The sequence below is a fragment of the Eschrichtius robustus genome, chromosome 12 (genome assembly GCF_028021215.1).
Source record: "Eschrichtius robustus isolate mEscRob2 chromosome 12, mEscRob2.pri, whole genome shotgun sequence".
NCBI lineage: Eukaryota > Metazoa > Chordata > Mammalia > Artiodactyla > Eschrichtiidae > Eschrichtius > Eschrichtius robustus.
The window spans coordinates 8,193,422-8,203,516 of NC_090835.1; positions in this window are offsets into that span (position 1 = coordinate 8,193,422).

Genomic DNA, 10,095 nt, shown 5'->3' on the forward strand with positions numbered 1-10,095 from the left:
GATGCCAGAGGCAGATAACTCTCTCTTGTTTCATTATAACAGTCCTATGGAACTGTTAGTCCTGAGGTCTCTTCTCGGCCCCAGCACTCACCAGCTCTGTGACCTTGGGTCAGCTACCTAGCTTCTCTGTGCCGAGCATTCTCACCTGTCACACGTGGATGGTGACACCTGCCCCATTCCTCACGTCGTGCCTCTGTGCCTCTCACACTGGGAGAGAAACGGGCAGGGCACCAGTAGGCCCATGTACCCGTGGAGAAGATGTTACAGAGAACATACTGAAAGACGAAGCTTTCGAGACAGCCCTGGAACGACGCTCCTGACGTGAGAACACAGTAAAGGAGGGAGAATGGCTTTCTGAAGCCCACTTGGTGCCTGGGGTTTTATGGAGGACTCTGTGTTATTTTAAAGGCTTTTTTTTTTTCTTTTTTCTTTTTTCTTTTGGTTATTGTTTGGTTTGCTAAGGCAGCAAGTGAAAAAAAATCTTTGAAAATGGGATGTGCAGGAAGACATAAATTTGTGGAATGTGAAAAGGGGAAGTAATGGGAAAGGTGATGTGGACCAACTCGCCGAGAAAGTCATGGTGCTACGATCCAAAGGCTCAATTAACTGTCAAATTCAGAGGTGCCACTAACTAGCAAGCTTTATCACTTAGGCACAAGCATCCAAGGTAGGTAAGGCTAGGATGAGGAGTAGAAAAGGAAACTTTGTTGTTTTTCTTGGCAGTTTTAGATCTAAGCAGTGGGCTTCTGTTTTCTCTTCCGAGTCTGCATTTAGAAGACAAATCACAGCATGCCAGAGCTGAGAGAGACCCAGTTTCTGCATTTTACAGATGAAGGAATTGAGGGACCAAAGTGTCTTGGTTGGGGGAGGGGAGAGCCTGGGATTTGGAGACAGAAGAACCAGGAGTAATTGGCCAGGTGCCGTTCAGCAGGTCACTCCCCTCCAAGTTTCAGTTTACTCATCTATATAATGAGGATTAGAACATAATCTCTTTTTAGTAGCTTATGGTACCTGATTCCTACCAACGATCTTGGGGATTTTTTGGAATAGTTTCCAAAAAGGGCAGTGTGATCTCAGGGTGCATTAGTAGAGATATATCATCTAGAATAATGGAGGTGACCAAGCTACCAAACTCTGCACTGGTCAGACTACACTTGGAGCCTTGTTTGGGGCCTTGGGAAACTAGATGGTATCTAGAGAGGGTGAGTAAGATGGTACGAGAGCTTGAAGCATGTCTTAATGAGAAACAGAACAGTTTTGGATTGGAGAAGAGAAGGCTCAGCAGGGAGAAACAGATGAACTTTACTTAAGTCTCTGAAGGCTTAAGGAATGAGATTTATTCTGGGTGGTCCCAAGGACGGGTACATAAGTGGCACACTGTGGCACTCTGGCTTCTTTCAACCCAGTGCCTGGCTCACTGTAGGCTCTCTTGATAGTGATAGCTGGTAGGGTTACTCTTAAGGAAGAACTGACTCTCAGCTGATAGGCTGTCCCAGAAAGGGGTGAGCTTCGTGAGGTCAGACTTGTTAAGTCAGAGAGTGAAAGGGAATCAAGGATTGGAAAAGTAGAGTGCTGGGCAGACTTTGGGGCCGGATAGTAAACACTTAGGCAGGACTGGCTACAGAATTTACAGGATCCGGTGAAAAACAAAAATGCGGCGCCCCTTGTTAAAAAGAGATTCCAGATTTCAAGGTGGTGGCAGCAGAGCATTAAACCGAGCTCGTGGCGTCTCCGAAGCTGGGGTCCTGTGGGTTGTGTTCCCAGGAAGTTGACCCGGGTTTCAGGCTCTGTGGGTCACACAGTCTCTGTCACAGTGATTCAACTCTGCAGTGCGAAGCCTGAAAGCAGCCACAGACAGTACGTAAATCAAGGAGCATGGTTGTGTGAAACTTTATTTATAAAAATAAGCCGCCCTGTTCCTTTGCAAGGGTAGTTACCAAAATTGGGGAGACTGGCCCCTGCCACTGCTCGGGTGATGTCCACCTGGCTTCCAGGTGAGAGAAGAGAGATGAACCTTTGCCGGCCTCAAGGACCAGCAGTGACAGCGCTGTTCAGAAACCACCCTGGAGCGGCTCTGGGGGAGGGTTTGTGTGCACGTGGTGGGAACAGTGGTCACCGTTTTGTTTCACACCCAGAGCAGGCCCTGATCCCTGAGAACAGCAGGGGCTTCGGCCTTGGGCCTTGTGGCTTCGTTAATAGAGAGGCCTGATGTCCAGAGGGGATTCTGCAGGCAGGGGTTTCTGCAATCTGCCTTGGAGCTGCGTGGTGGCTGGTCCAGAACCCCTCTGATGTTCCAGAGACTGGATGCCCTGAAGGTGTTTCCGTCTGGAACATCACGAGGGGATAAGATGAGAGAGAGAGACGCCTCTGCTCGCCCCATCTCTGCTTTGTCTCCTATAGGATCGGGTCTCTGCTTCGGAAAGAATCCACTCCGCCGTAATTTCCACCTGAGCTTGGGAAGCGAGCTGCATGATGAGCCCTGGCGATTCAGAGAATGCCCCCACCTCACAGACAGTGTTTAAAACCGGGCGAGCTCAGCTCCTCTGTATCTAGGGAAGCTTTCCAGGGGCCATTTCTTCATTCAACACGGAGCGACTTGGTGCTGGTGTGTTCGCTGTGCTCAGTGGATGGGGACCGCAGATGAGTGACCCGCTATCTCAGCAAACGCTTACTGGGTGTGTGGCTCAGGGCCGGTGCTGAGGATGCAGCGGAGAAGAGCCCGGGAGCCGGAGCCGGCCGACTGTACGGTTCCCGTGAGAGGTAGACACGAAAAGCCAGTGACCAGGGCAGGGCCCGGCCTAAAGCGGCACGTGGCAGGCAGGCGGCGGGTCCTGGAGGCCGTGGTGGGGGGATCCACGTGGTCCCCGCCCGGAGGAGTTTGCTGCCTCGTAGGGGATGCGGGAGGCCCCGCAGCACTGCAGACCCCGCGGAGTGTGATGAACTTGCAGGGAGCTGTGGGCGGACACTCTTCCCGAGCATCCGGCCTCTGCTGCTGGGCCATTGCAGTGGGCTCGCCAGAGCAGCTGGAGGAGGTGAGGACGGCTTGTTCTCGCCCTCCTGCCCCGGGGTTTTTTTTTAAAGCAGGGCAGCTTTTAGGAGTAATATTGTGTATGGGTTGAGCTGTGCCCCCCCTGAAAGATGTGGAAGGCATCACCCCCAGTACCTGTGAATGTGACCTTATTTAGACATAGTCTTTGCAGATGATCAGGTTAAGATAAGCCCATTCGGGTGGGCCCCCATCCTGAATGACTGTGTCCTTATACAAAGGAAATACGGGCACAGGGACAGGTGTGCCCACAGGGAGGACGTGATGTGAAGCTAGGGGTTGTGTTGCTACAAGCCGAGGACCTACCGGAAGCTGGGAGAGTGGCCTGGAACAGGTCCTCCCCTGTGCCCTCGAGGGAGTGTGGCCCTGCAGGCACGTTGATCTCAGCCTTGTAGCCTCCAGAACTGTGAGACAACAAACTTCTGTCGTGTAAGCCATTCTGTTTGTGGTACTTTGCTATGGCAGCCCTAGGCAGCTAGTGGGGTGGAAGGACCCGAACCTTTAACTGTATTACTTTCTTTTTGCTGCTGTAACAAATGACCACAGCTTATTTTAAAATAACACAGAAATTTCTCTCTTACAGTTCTGGGGGTCAGAAGTCCTAAAATCAAGGGCTCAGCTGGCCAATGTCCCTTATGGAGGCCCCAGGGGAGAATGTCCTTTTTTTTGCCTTTTCTAGCTTCTAGAAGCCCCACGTGTTCCTTGATTTTGAGCCCCTGCATCCCTTCAACCTCGGCTCCAAATCAGAGCCTGTGTGCCAGGCTCTCTCCTCCCCTCTGTGCCGCCTCCACCCCGTGCCCCCTCCAACCCCACACTTCTGGTCTCCTGGGACCCTTTGCTTCTTGCCTGTTGGCGTATGAGCACCTAGATTCCTTTTGAGCCCTCAGCATCTGGCTCTGTGGGCATTCTGGGCCCCCCAGCCCAGGGCAGTCTTTCCAGACAGCGGAGGCTCAGCTGACCCCGAGCTGAGCAGAACCTACCAGTCAGCCAAAATGCATCTAGCTCCCAGACTCTGCTTCCCTGCCTCTTTTATATATGAGACTCTCCTGCCCTCCCTCTTTTTTATATGCATGTTAATATTTGCAGATGAAAAGCAGATTTGGGACTCTACATAAGGCGGGACTTTCCAACAGCCAGAGCTCTCTGGGGATAGAGTAAGGTGGTGTACCAAGCCAGCTCATCCAGAGATGGCAGAAGCCTGTAGATCTTAAGATCTTGGACTTCTGAGTCAAGCTGACCTGAGAGGATCTACCAGTTGTATGACTTTGAGCCTTAGTTTTCTCCCCTAGAACACAGGAATGGTAATAATAGGATGAAATGAAGACAACACCAGGGTCACAGACTTAAATGCCCTCAAGAGAAGTGAGCAAAGCAGGCCAGGTGGAAGAAACACAGGGCTTTGGTGGTCATCTCTCTTTTGATAAGATCTGGGGACAAGAAACACACCCTTTTCTTTTTTTAAGCTGTAGGGAAACTAATGGGGCAAACATTAATGATTACCCAAGGGAAGCGCCGCTTCAGTGTGGGCTTTGATAGGGGGTGGTGGGGACTGTGAAAACTGGAGCTCACGGGCCCCACTGCCTCACAGAAGAGGGGGGTGTTCCAGCTTGAGGATGGAGCTGAATGGATCAGTCTAAGTGAGGAGGGGCTGAGTGGACGCGGTCCGGGGCTGTAGTCCTCCTGGGCTCTGAAGAATCAATGCCCAGACCACACCCAGGCCAGTTATGTCAGTATCTCTTGGTTAGAACCTGGCATCAGTCATTTTTTAGAGCTCTTCTCTCAGTGATTCCCAGTTTTATTTTATTTTTTAACATACGTTTAATCTTTATTTTTATTTTATTATTTTAAATTTTTATACAATTTTTAAAGGTTACTTTCCATTTACAGTTATTACAAAACATTGACTCTATTCCCCACGTACAGTACATCCTCGAGCCTCTCTTATACCCAGTAGTTTGTACCTCTCAGTCCCCCACTCCATATTGCCCCTCCCCCCTCCCCACTCGTAACCACTAGTTTGTTCTCTGTATCTGTGGGTCTGCTTCTTTTTTGTTATATTCACTAGTTTGTTGTATTTTTTAGGTTCCACAAACAAGTGATATCATACAGTATTTGTCTTTCTCTGTCTGACTTATTTCACTTAGCATAATGCCCTCCAAGTCTATCCATGTTGCCGCAAATGGCAAAATTTTGTTCTTTTTTATGGCTGAGTAGTATTCCATTGTATGTATGTATGTGTGTGTATATGTGTGTGTGTGTGTGTATATATATATATATATATATATATATCACGTCTTCTTCATCCATTCATCTGTTGATGGACACTTAGGTGGCTTCCATACCTTGGCTGTTGTAAATAGTGCTGCTATGAACACTGGGATCAGTGGTTCCCAGTTTCAGAACCAGCAGTCTGGCAGTGGGGAGGGAGAGGACACGGCCATGGGGCCTCCTGGTGACTGGGGCCAGGGAGAGAGACTGGGGGAGAGAAGGGGTCTGTGGTGGGGATTTGAGGGTGAGTGCTATCGGCTGTGTGATTTCCCCTGTGACCCCTCACTGTCTTCATAAAGCTTCACGTGTCCCAACGTGCCTGTTATCGTGGGCTTTGGAGGAAGTGGCCGAGTTCAGTATTAAAATGATGTGGGCTGAAACGGCTCTTGCAGATAAGAAGGGCAGCTGCCTGGGGACGAAAGGCCAGTATTCTTGTGAAATTGCTTAGCTGTGGCTGGTCTTTTATGGGAAACAGTATAAACTTTTTCAAAACTCAGACCGAAGAGTGACACAATGTATATTTACAATGAGAAAGGATCTTGACAGATTGGAAATTAGGAAGACAGCCTTCAGGAGTTACGGAGCAAGTGGCCGGTGTCAGCATTAGAAGCGCAGGGTCAGTTGCTGAGGGAGGATCCAACGTGAAATAAAATGTCCCATCCGCTATGAGCTTGGTAAACTCTGGCTTAAAATTTAACCTTGACTGGCTCAAAGGAGACAAAGATAATAGGCTGTGTGGGAAATGACTGTCAGATGTTTAATGGAGTGTTAAAAAAAAAATGTCCTTGATCACCCCTGGAAAAAACATTTGGGGACATTTAATAGGATCATTAAACTGAGGCAGCCGAGGAGACGGATTCATTAGATTGCATTTATCTGATGAACTTGGCACTTCTGCCAGGTAAATAAAAGCCATTCTTACTGGAATAGAACTTTTGTGGTTGGAGACTGGCCTTACTGTGTTCAGGTAGACAAGGGCTTTGTTTCGCTCAGTCATGTGAGGATAGCCCTATAATATTTCATTTTCATGTGCTATGGCGCTGGCATGGGCTTGTAAGGAGAACTTTGAGGCAACATGCATATTTCCATCCACAGTTTGTGTACCGTAGCGTAGGCAGAGCTAGTCTTATTTGGGAAAATGGGACATCCTTTCGACAGACCTCAATGTTATCCCATTTAGTGGACCAGGCAAAGAGTGGTTCATTTGGTTGGTTCCCTGGAGCCAACGAAGTTGGGGAAGAAGGCGGTGGCTGGGATGTGGGAAAGGGGCACACAGCACAGTGTGATGCTGTGATTTATAATAACAAATACGTATGTGGTCTTTGTCCCCCTTCTTGGCTTAATCCCACAGCCCGACGACCTCCCTGGAGGGGAGGGAGCCAGACATAGAGCAGTCGTCAGTGGCCAGTGATGATCAGTCGTGCCTATGTAATGAAGCCTCCATAAAAACCCAAAGAGTGGAGCTGGGAGAGCTTCCGGGTTGGTGAACACATGGAGGTCCCAGGAGACAGGTGCCCCCAGAGAAGGCATGGAAGCACCCAAGTGCCCCCTTTCCCCCGTGCCTTGCCCTATGCATCTCTTCCATCTGGCTGTTCCTGAGTTCTCTCTCTTTATAATAAACCAAAAAACTGGTAATCTAGTAAGTAAAATGTTTCTTTGGGTCCTGTGAGCCGCTCTAGCAGATTAATCTTAAACGCGAGGACGGGGTCGTGGGGACCTCCGGTCTATAGCCAGTTGGTCAGAAGCCCACTTGAATTGTCGGACACCCAGCTGGGGTCGCAGGACTCCTTGGTGTTGGGGGCAAAGCGCACATTGGAGGGAAGGACTGGGCATCTTGCCCTGGAGCGGTGCTGAGGAGAAAGCGGCTCTGGAGGTGGGGCAAGGAGACCCAGGGAGGTGGGGGGAGAGAGTTGCAAACTCAGAGAGGAGGATGGAGCCAGAGAGGGAGAAAAGTGTGGAGGGGAAGCAGTGGCCTGGTACGTATGCACGTACACTGCCCGGGACGGGTGTGTTGGGGATGGTCGGGGGTTGGGGGGTGGGTTTATCTAAAGGGGTTGGAACAGGACAATCTTTCTTTTAATCAAGTCAGGTTACCTGGAGTTATGGAGCCTACAGGACTTTCAAGGTTTCTGAACGTAGATTCTAAGGAATTAACTGAGAAATTGATTCATGGGAAATGAATAGGAACTGGGAATAAGTTGTTCTTTTGAATTTAACTATTTGGAGCATAGTGCCTGGCACCCAGCAGGAGCTGTATAGATATTTGTTGAGGGAATAAATGGAAGTAATAGCACGCAGATTCATGTCTGGGAAGAGAAGAAGAGCAGAAATGCTCAGCCAGAAAATTCTGTGAATGAATTTTCACAGATGATAGAAAAAAAACTTTGCTTTGTTAAAAATGTTCACGTGAGCTACACAGATCTAGGACCCTGGCATCTCTGGGCTGGCTTCCCGTGGACAGAAGGGGAGGACTGTGAATGAGGGTCCAGCTCCAGTCAAGTTGAATATGTGCTCCACCAGGAGGGAAGCAGCTGACAGCAAATCAAGGCTTTACATAGTTCTGGAAGCTGTTAGGAGTGGCTATGGTTATGCGCACAGAATGACTCATGTCACAGCTGAGTCAAGAAATCCGAGCAGCTTTCAGCTGGATTCCGAGTTGTTTTGAATTGACATTTAATACTAAACACAGAAAATCTTGAGATGTGTGTTTTTGAGAAGAGGAGATATAAATTAGGCTGTATAAATTCAGGTTCATCCTGGCTTTGCTACATACCCAGAGTGACTTCAGGCAAGTTACTTAATCTCACCATGTCTCAGTTGGCTCCTCCGTAAAATGGGGTAATTGTGTTTTCTAACTCCTAGGATTAAGCGAGTGAACGTATGAATTAAGGCATGGAAAAGCACCGTAGTGCCTGGTACATGGAGAGAGCTTGATATATTAGTTATTGTTACTGCTAATCAGTAGTAGTAATGTTTTTCCAAACGGAGGGAGGGGTAACATTTGTTAGTTCTCATTGGATCTCCATCATAACTCAGAAGGTGGGAGCTCCTGAGGTCCAGAGAGGTGCAGTAATGTGCCTGAGGTCACACAGCTGCTGAGTGGTGGTGCTGATTTGGACTCGGTGATGTCAAAGCTTTCCCTCTAGTTACAGCGTGCTTTGAAAGAGAACAGGATAACCTATGGTTTGCAATTGAAGATGGGCTTTTGGTGGAGAGTGGGGAGCCGCCTCTGCAGAGATGCTACACACGGATTCTGGGACTATTTCTGCAAGTGGGTTGGAGGGTCCTGGCTTGGAGCGTGAGATAGGAGATCCTGGGTCTGATTGTGTGAGCTCCTTCTAGACCTTCACCTTAATGAGTCAGTCCCCCTTGTGGGTGGGGAGATCATGGGGGTTGCCTTGGGGCTGCAGCCAGGAGGGGAGGTGCTGGGGAGAGGTCCTGGTGGGTGGAGCTGACACCAACATGGTCAGCAGCCTGGGAGGCTGCACACTGTGTCTGAGCTGTGTGTGTATCAAACCCTGGGGAGGGAGACTCTGGTGGGTGAGCCTGGGGCTGGGGAGAGACATGGGACAGAGCAGCAGCAGTGGCCAGTGGGTGTCTGGAGTTAAACTTTAAACAACCATAACAACAACCAGCCCTGCAGAGCCCGGGTATTGGTTGATGGTAACATTTTTTGGGACATAGGTCAGATTTCCTCAGGTGAGTCCCAGAAATTTGGGGATGGAGGTAGGTGGGCTGGCATCCAGCAATACCAGGCAGTATCAGAGGCACCTGGGAGATGTTAGTGGCTCCTTTCACTGAGGAAGTGCCCAGGTGATGCCCATGCCCCATCTAGTGCTGTATATAGCTGTCCCTCTGGGTGGACAAATGGCAGATCCCTAACCTACGCTTTCTCTGCAGAATGCTTGGTAGGGGCCTCTGCCCTGGCCTCACCAGCTGCACTCCTTGCCTGGTCTTTGGTCCTGCCCCGATGCACACCCCTGGGGCTCCTGCACTTTGGAGGCAGCCCTCCAGAATCCCCTGGGTACCTGGGGACATGCAGGCATCCTGGGTGCCTTCGCTTGGGCTGCTGTAACACAATGCCATAGACTGGGTGGTGTAACAACAGACATTTATTTCTCATAGTTATGGAGACTGGAAGTCCAAGATCAAGGTGCTGGCTGTTTTGGTTTCAGGTGAGGGCTCTCTTCCTGGCTTGCAGACAGCCGCCTTCTTGCTGTGTCCTTACATGGAGAAGTGAGAGAGTGAGCTCTCTGGTGTCTCCTCTTAAAAGGACACTGGTCCTCTTAGAGCAGGGCCCCACCCTTATGACCTCATTTAACCTTTATCGCATCCTTACTTGAAATAGTCACATTGGGGTTTAGAATGTCAACATATGAATTTGGGGGTGGGGGACACAACTCAGTCCAGAGCACTGGGCCCACCATGCATGCAGGCTGTTCTTGCTTTGCTATTGTAGGCTGTTTCTGCCAGCTGACACCTTAGGCTTTTCTGAGGGGCCAGCACCAGGCCTGTACTTGCATACCCCCCAAAGTCCTGGGACCTCCCCTCAGGTGCCACGAAGAACTCCATTAATGCTCAGGGTGGCCTTTGAGATTCTGCAGCTCAGCAGAGATCAGCCAGGGAGGGGTTGCCTATGCTCATCCTGCTAGCCTTCCTGAGCGTACCCAAATGGTTCTCCTAGGCTCCCCCCACTTGGCTTGGAAAGGATCCCATAGTACCTGCACCTGCAGCAAATTCCCTTCAAAAATCGCCACCCTTCCCTTCCATAGGTAGTGATA